Here is an 8,884-nt window from a genome sequence, read left to right on the forward strand (position 1 = left end):
AAGTAAATGGTTGTCAGGTATTGTGGAAAAGTTATGACTTTTCACGCTACATCTGAGACCCCACAACACCTCTCCCGGGTTGGCTCGAACCACCAACCTTTCGGTTAACAGCTGAACGCGCTAACCATTGCGCTACGGAAGCCCAAAAATTAAATGTTCGTCAGGTATTGTGGAAAAACTCTGACTTTTTACGTCACATCTGAGACCTCACAAAACCGCTCCCGGATAGACTCGAACCACCAAACTATTAGTTAACAGCCGAACGCGCTAACCATTGAGCCACGGAAGCTCAGAAGTTAAATGGTTGTCAGGTATTGTGGAAAAGTTATGACTTTTCACGCTACATCTGAGACCCCATTACACCTCTCCCGGGTGGGCTCGAACCACCAACCTTTCGGTTAACAGGTAAACGCGCTAACCATTGCGCCACGGAAGCTCAGAAATTAAATGGTTGTCAGGTATTGTGGAAAAGTTATGACTTTTCACGCTACATCTGAGACCCCACAACATCTCTCCCGGGTGGGCTCGAACCACCAAGCTTTCGGTTAGCAGCTGAACGCGCTAACCATTGCGCTACGGAAGCCCAAAAGTTAAACGTTCGTCAGGTATTGTGGAAAAACTCTGACACAGACAAAACGGAATATATCATATTCTCCAACAACAGCAACGACAAAAACACTTACGAAAAGGTTACTATTAATAGTCGTATTCTTAAACGAGTCACAAATTATAAATACTTGGGGATTTGGCTAAATGAAAACTTAAAATGGAATATTCAAGTCGACATGGTATGTAAGGGACTAGCTAAAGCCTGTGGACTAATACATCACTGCAAAAACTTAGTCCCGAGAGCTACACTATTTGAAATTTACTACTCCTTATTCTACTCAGCCCTTACATACGGGATATCCATCTGGGGTTGGACTACTAATCATAACATTAAGAGAATACAAATTATCCAAAAACGCACCATAAGAAATATTCTACAGGGCCGGTAGGCCCTTGTAGATATGACTTGACACCCTTTTGTAACGTTAAAGCAAAATTCACATGCTTTTACTAAATTTCCTATGGAGATTAACATGGCGTTTTTCGTGATTTACCCCCACCGCGAACAGAAAAACTACAGCGAAGTTACTTTTCGGAATACTCTTGAATTAACAATTAAGTATTCAAGGTGTGCTATCGGCTAGTTTAATTTAAATCAATTAACTCTAAGTATGTTAATTTTAGTTAATTCTGAAAGTACGTCAAAAATTACTTTTGGGTCAGACTATCTAGCAGTAGACGCTGACAAATTACTTTGGTATTTCATACGAGCTTGAGCACCTTTATATATATTTTCTAATTAACTGTAGCACCCTTAATAAGAATTACGTCGTTATCAGGTCGAATTTTCGTCTAGAAAAGTAATTCAGGTAAATAATTGCAGTTAACAAAGGTTTTTATATCATTTAAAGTAAGTTTTTGGAACGTTCTTTACGGCCAAGGCTTAAGTTGTATTTTAGTTTGTCTATGTAACAGTGTGGGAAATAAGGCACAATCACAGGCCAATAGCCAGTTTAGAAATTACCTGGGCCAGTTTAAAAATTAAACGCTTTGGGGTCTACTGGCCCTGGTGGCCACTTAATTAATTCAAAGTTTTCCCCCCTCAAGATTTTGGTTCATTAAATAAATACTATGGGATTAGTCCTTAAAATTGTCTCGTCTTTGCTTCTATGCTGCTTGCTTGTTTGGCCTGAATTGTGTATTTGGGAGTGGGATTATGGGTATGTTTCGTATGTCTGTCTACGCTCTACACACAGTGTAGAATCTGTAGATGAAGTGATTTTTGCAGTTAGCTAAAGGAAAGATAATCTCTCGGTAGTCTTGTTTGGGTCTGGTCTGTAGGGAAAGGCAGCCTGCTGATTTTGACTGTATTAGCGTCTATGGGAAGATAACAATGGAGTGCCAACTCCCTCCCTACGGGTCGAATTTTTTAATTTAGCATTACTCAATAAAGACTAATAGTTCTTAATTTAGGACTCCAATATTTTGAAATACCCATACCTCTAAAAACTAACCTACTAAGCCTATGCCATAGCGCATATTGTCAAGAATAGATAATTTGGCCATAAATTACGAAAGCCTGATTTTTGAGGCTAAAAATGGTAGGTGGCACTGTGGCCAGTTTTTTAATTAAAATACCTAGGCTCTACTGGCCACAGGTCCAGTTTTAAAAAAATCCTTATTTCCCACACTGCTATGTAATATAGTCTTTATAGTGTCTTTCCCCTTTAAAGATAAAAAAGCTAATTTCCAGCTCTGTATTTCAAAAATACGCAGTCTGCTTCGTTTTCTGCTACCAACAAATATAGGAGGTATACAGGGTTTCATTATTTGTTAATCTCACTAAAATGCTACTAATTGTGAAGATGTTTGATATTATATTTCCTTAAACTAAACCAATGTAGAGGAATTTCCATGTTTACATCTGCACAGATTCTCTCAACGTAACCACGTTGGAAACGGAGGGTTACGTATGAGGTATACAGGGTTTCATTATTTGTTAATCTCACTAAAATGGTACTAATTGTGAAGGTGTGTAATATATTTCCTTAAACTGAACCAATGTAGAGGAATTTCCATGTTTACATCAGCACAGATTCTCTCAACGTAACCACCTTGGAAACGATTCGTTAAAACAATTTTTTTTCCGTATATGATATTACGTTTTATAAATTATTTGTTACCAAGAGTGGATTGTTTAATTTAGAAATATAAGTAACAGTGGTGCTGGTTAATCCAGGAGAACATTGTCTTTACGTAATTAGTCAAATAAATTCCATGTGCAGATTTTTTCAACGTAACCACGTGGGAAACAGAGGGTTACGTTCGCTATTTCCACAGTCCTCACTGCCGTTTGTTTATATGTCAGAATTGCTATGAATTGTTTAGATATTTGATTTAATTACTGGTATTTAAGCGAAACTATGGAATCACATCATTCATTAACATTGTAACCTTTGTAGTGATCCGTTGTAACGGGCTCCCCGGTACAACATATTTAATTGTTAATCTTCACGTTACCGCAAATTTAGCACGAGGCATGATAAAAATTGAACGCAATGTGTTGGAACTAATCAAAAACTCATCTAAACATTAAAATTAAGGTTAATAATTTTTTGAAGCTCAATTTATAAACTAAATCAATACTGCCAAACCGCAATCCTTCATTAATTTCAACATAATTAAGTATAATTAGGGTGAATTTAAACATAAAATATACATATTTTGGATAAAAACTCGAATAAATTTTAAATGGACAACCTAATTAATATTTAAACTGTATAGCTGTTGATAAAGCCTCGTATTTCTATTTCACACTTAATCAAGATAAACCTTTAAACTAAACTTAATCGAGATAAGCCTTTAAACTAAACTTAATCGAGATAAGCCTTTAAACTAAACTTAATCGAGATAAGCCTTTAAACTAAACTTAATCGAGATAAGCCTTTAAACTAAACTTAATCGAGATAAGCCTTTAAACTAAACTTAATCGAGATAAGCCTTTAAACTAAACGTAATCGAGATAAACCTTTAAAATAAACGTAATCGAGATAAACCTTTAAACTAAACGTAATCGAGATAAACCTTTAAATTAAACTTAATCGAGATAAACCTTTAAATTAAACTAAATCCGGATAAACCTTTAAATTAAACTTAATCGAGATAAACCTTTAAATTAAACGTAATCGAGATAAACCTTTAAATTAAACTTAATCGAGATAAACCTTTAAATTAAACTTAATCGAGATAAACCTTTAAATTAAACTTAATCGAGATAAACCTTTAAATTAAACTTAATCGAGACAAACCTTTAAATTAAACTTAATCGAGATAAGCCTTTAAACTAAACTTAATCGAGATAAGCCTTTAAACTAAACTTAATCGAGATAAGCCTTTAAACTAAACTTAATCGAGATAAGCCTTTAAACTAAACTTAATCGAGATAAGCCTTTAAACTAAACGTAATCGAGATAAACCTTTAAAATAAACGTAATCGAGATAAACCTTTAAACTAAACGTAATCGAGATAAACCTTTAAATTAAACGTAATCGAGATAAACCTTTAAATTAAACTTAATCGAGATAAACCTTTAAATTAAACTAAATCCGGATAAACCTTTAAATTAAACTTAATCGAGATAAACCTTTAAATTAAACGTAATCGAGATAAACCTTTAAATTAAACTTAATCGAGATAAACCTTTAAATTAAACTTAATCGAGATAAACCTTTAAATTAAACTTAATCGAGATAAACCTTTAAATTAAACTTAATCGAGATAAACCTTTAAATTAAACTTAATCGAGATAAACCTTTAAATTAAACTTAATCGAGATAAGCCTTTAAACCAAACTTAATCGAGATAAGCCTTTAATCCAAACGTAATCGAGATAAACCTTTGAACTAAACTTAATCGAGATAAACCTTTGAACTGAACTTAATCGAGATAAACCTTTGAACTAATCTTAATCGAGATAAACCTTTGAACTAAACTTAATCGAGATAAACCTTTGAACTAATCTTAATCGAGATAAACCTTTGAACTAAACTTAATCGAGATAAACCTTTGAACTAAACTTAATCGAGATAAGCCTTTAAACTAAACTTAATCGAGATAAACCTTTAAACTAAACTTAATCGAGATAAGCCTTTAAATTAGACTTAATCGAGATAAACCTTTAAACGTAACTTAATCGAGATAAGCCTTTAAACTAAACTTAATCGAGATAAACCTTTAAACGTCCATATTTAGACCCATTTCAAGTCCATATTTAGACCCATTTCAAGTCGATATTTAGACCCATTTCAAGTCCATATTTAGACCCATTTCAAGTCCATATTTAGACCCATTTCAAGTCCATATTTAGACCCATTTCAAGTCCATATTTAGACCCATTTCAAGTCCATATTTAGACCCATTTCAAGTCGATATTTAGACCCATTTCAAGTCCATATTTAGACCCATTTCAAGTCGATATTTAGACCCATTTCAAGTCCATATTTAGACCCATTTCAAGTCCATATTTAGACCCATTTCAAGTCGATATTTACCCCCATTTCAAGTCGATATTTACCCCATTTCAAGTCCATATTTACCCCCATTTCAAGTCCATATTTACCCCATTTCAAGTCCATATTTACCCCATTTCAAGTCCATATTTACCCCATTTCAAGTCCATATTTACCCCATTTCATGTCCGTATTTACCCCCATTTCATGTCCGTATTTACCCCCATTTCATGTCCCAATTTACACCTATTTCTTGTCCCAATTTACCCCCATTTCATGTCCCAATTTACACCCATTTCATGTCTCAATTTACCCCCATTTCATGCCCCAATTTTAAACCCCTATTAATCTCATATCAAACTCCTGTTCACCCCATTTCAGGACCATGCACCTGATTTACAGGAATATTTATAGTCTTGTAGGACTTCACTACCTTTCCTATTGTGTTGTACACGTTGACGGCTCTCTTATTATATCAATCCTGACTGAACACGATTTTAAGTAAAAAAGTTAATGCCGTTAAAATTATCCAAATGAACTCTTTTGGGCAACAACTAATGTAATGGAGTCAGATTGGTTTTAATAATGAGCATGTTTTACTTTTTAAAACATCACTTAAAAACCTTTTTGAGGTCTGTATGCACAATTTTTTAAAAATACATGCTTATTGGAAAATATTTCATGGCATAAGAATTTTATTTTTTATTTTACAAACCGAGATTAATATTAGGTCATTACTAATCAACTCGGCCCTTTTCCAAAAAATCGTTTATTTTTCAAGGTCTCTCAACAAAAAACGTTGAAAATATTGCTTGTTTTATAGGTCGGGTTAGGTAAGGCATATGTTAATTAGGTCACGTGTCATTGAAACACAAATTTCAAGCATTGTACCTCTTAATAGTAGACGTATCTATCTATATCTATATAAATCAAAGTCCTGACTGACTGACTGACTGACAGACTGACTGATAATCAACGCCCAGCCCAAACCGCTTGCCCTAGAAGGCTGAAAATTTGCAGGAACGTTACTCATAAGTAGTAGGCGCGTACTAAGAAAGATTTTTCCAATCCGCCGCCATCTTAAAAAATGGCGCACAGAAATGTAAAAATATTCTCTATGCAATTAAGTACGCGCGTTTCAACCGATTTCACAAATATTTAGTACACTGGTTTGCTTTAACCTTAAGACGGGCTGAATGGTCTTTCGGGTTCGATTTTTCGCCATCTTTTAAAATGGCGCCTAGAAATGTAAGAAAATATTCTCTATGCAACAAAGTCCGCGCGTTTCAACCGATTTCACAAATGGTTTCCTTTAACCTATAGACGGGCTTAAAGGTATTTTGGGTTCGATTTGTTGCCATCTTTTTAAATGGCGGCCAAAAACTTAAAAACCCTTCTTTATGGAATAATGTCCGCGTGAAAAGTAATAAAAAATATCCCGACGGGCTGTGCCGAGTGCCTTCGCTCCTAGGGTGCTACAAAAATATTAGTCATCAGTAAAATCTACACATTCTTTATATCATTTTAGGTGGAAGTTCTTATAACAGGCGTGCGACGCCGCGGGTAACGGCTAGTTTATCCTATAAATGTTATAAATTAATAAAAAAAGTTCAATAATAACAAACGTTTTATCGTTGACAGCTTTTAACAAGACGGCCCAAGGGATCGTAATAGTAGCCATATCGTACGAGTGAATAGCCCCTCTATACCCTACCCTAGTGAGTGGATAACCCCTCTATACCCTACCCTAATGAGTGGATAACCCCTCTATACCTTACCCTAATGAGTGAATAGCGCTATCTTTTTCAATGCTTAAATGATTTACCGTGCATAAAATCAGAGTGAATAGCCCCTCGATTTCCTATTCTAAACAGTGATTAAATTATAACCGTATAAATTTACTTATGCTGTAATTCTAATATTCCGGCGAATCGAAGAACAGATAGTTTTTAGTGATTATCCCCTCGATGAGTTTACAACATAGACTTATGCCGATGCACACTTATCACATCTTATAAATTTCTAAAATGGACTTTTGCCCAGAAACTTTTGAAAGAGAAAGTTTAGTTATAGTGATTACGCATTTTAGTGATTATCCCCTCGAATTACCTTTAGCAATGCTAAAATTATCAAACGCATAACGCTCATTTAACACTAAGTTAGCTCTATCTAAACCCGCATTTGAATTAACCGCCAAAATGTTCCAGTCAAACATTATATAGATGACGATAGCTAACTAAACCAATGTAGAGGACCAGATTATTCGTTAAAACAATTTTGATCCTATTGAATCAGTCATACTGTGATGTTACGTTATCATTTTATAAACTATTTGTTACCAACAGTGGATTGTTTAATTCATAAGTAACAGTGGTACTGGTTTTTCCAGGAGGACAGTGTCGTTATATAATTTAATTGGTGAAATAATTTTCAGGTTTACATCACAGATTCTCTCAACATAACCACGTTAGAAACGGGAGGTATACGTTGTTTTCTATTTCTACAGTCCACATTGCCGTTTGTTTATATGTCAGAATTGCTATGAATTGTATAGGTATTTGATTTAATTACTGGTATTTAAGCTAAACTATAGAATAACATCATTCATTAACATATTGTATAGATAATCTTTACCTTACCATAAACCTAGAACAGGATATGATAAAAATTGAACGCAATGTGTTGGAAATAATCAAAAACTCCTCTAAACATTAGAATTAAGGTGAATTAATTGTTGAAAGTCATTTTATAAGCTTAATGAGCACTGACGACAAGTTAATTTCAACGTAATTAAGTATAATTAACGTGAAATTAAACCCCAAATATACATTTTTTGGATGAAAACTCAGATAACTCTTAAATGATGTTCTTGATTAAGATTGTATCTACCCAAGCCGTTAGTAAATGTGTTCTCTTTCACGCTTAAGCTAATTTAAATTATCTCCAAAGTACCATAATAGGCGCGAAATTCAAAAGTTTAGCGTAAAATGAGAATCGAAAACTCCACTAAAAATAGCAATTAAGGTGATGCATACATTCAAACTCATTTTATAACCTAAATGTACACTGCCAAAACACAATCCTACGTTAATTTTAACTCAATTTAATATAATTAACGTGAAATTAAACCAAATAACTCAAATAACTTTTAAATAAACTGTTTAATTATGATTAAAACTACCCAAGCCATTGGTAAAGCCCAATATTTTCTATTTCACACTTAAGTTAATTTAAACTATCTTTAAAGTACATTAATTGCCGCGAAATTCAAACGTTTAGGGTACCACAATGATGAATATATGGCAAAAATATTAAACTGCACTAAACATTGCAATTAGGGTAAAAAATCAAATAAATTTTAAGCTTAATCCACTCTCACGAACCACGCTCAAATTAAGATTAAAACCTTACAAGTTTTTCGTACAGCCACAGTAGTTTCCTATTTCACTTTCAAATTAATTTAAATGATCATTAAAATATATCAAAAGTGCATATAACTGCATACATTAAAATTTTAGGGTAATTACAATTTAAGTTAATATTTTATTGAAACTTGTATTATAAACTAAATCCACACTAGATAAACAAGATAAGCCGTTAAATTAAACTCAATCAAGTATAATTAATGTGAAAGATTCGTGTTTTGGGTAAATTCATGGATACCTTATAATTAAACTAACAAATTAAAATTAAAACTACACTTATCTTTCACCCAGCCTCCACTTTCCTGTTTAATTCTTACGATTAATTAAATTGTCATTTAAAAGCATTTTTCCCCATTTTGAAAAGAGAGCCATTGAAAAGGAGCGATATTTAAAAGTTTTGG

At 33.4% G+C, this 8,884-nt stretch overlaps 1 non-coding gene across 1 annotated transcript; it reads right to left on the reverse strand.

Moving 5' to 3' along the window:
* Window positions 1-510: 510 nt before the first annotated feature.
* TRNAS-GCU (transfer RNA serine (anticodon GCU)) lies at window positions 511-583 on the reverse strand. Its single transcript has one exon. It is a non-coding gene; the product is annotated as a tRNA-Ser (tRNA).
* Between the last annotated feature and the right edge of the window lie 8,301 nt (window positions 584-8,884).

Source organism: Phalangium opilio, unplaced genomic scaffold (assembly GCF_054372755.1).
Source record: "Phalangium opilio isolate 3A_F unplaced genomic scaffold, DU_Popi_V2 ptg000209l_1, whole genome shotgun sequence".
NCBI lineage: Eukaryota > Metazoa > Arthropoda > Arachnida > Opiliones > Phalangiidae > Phalangium > Phalangium opilio.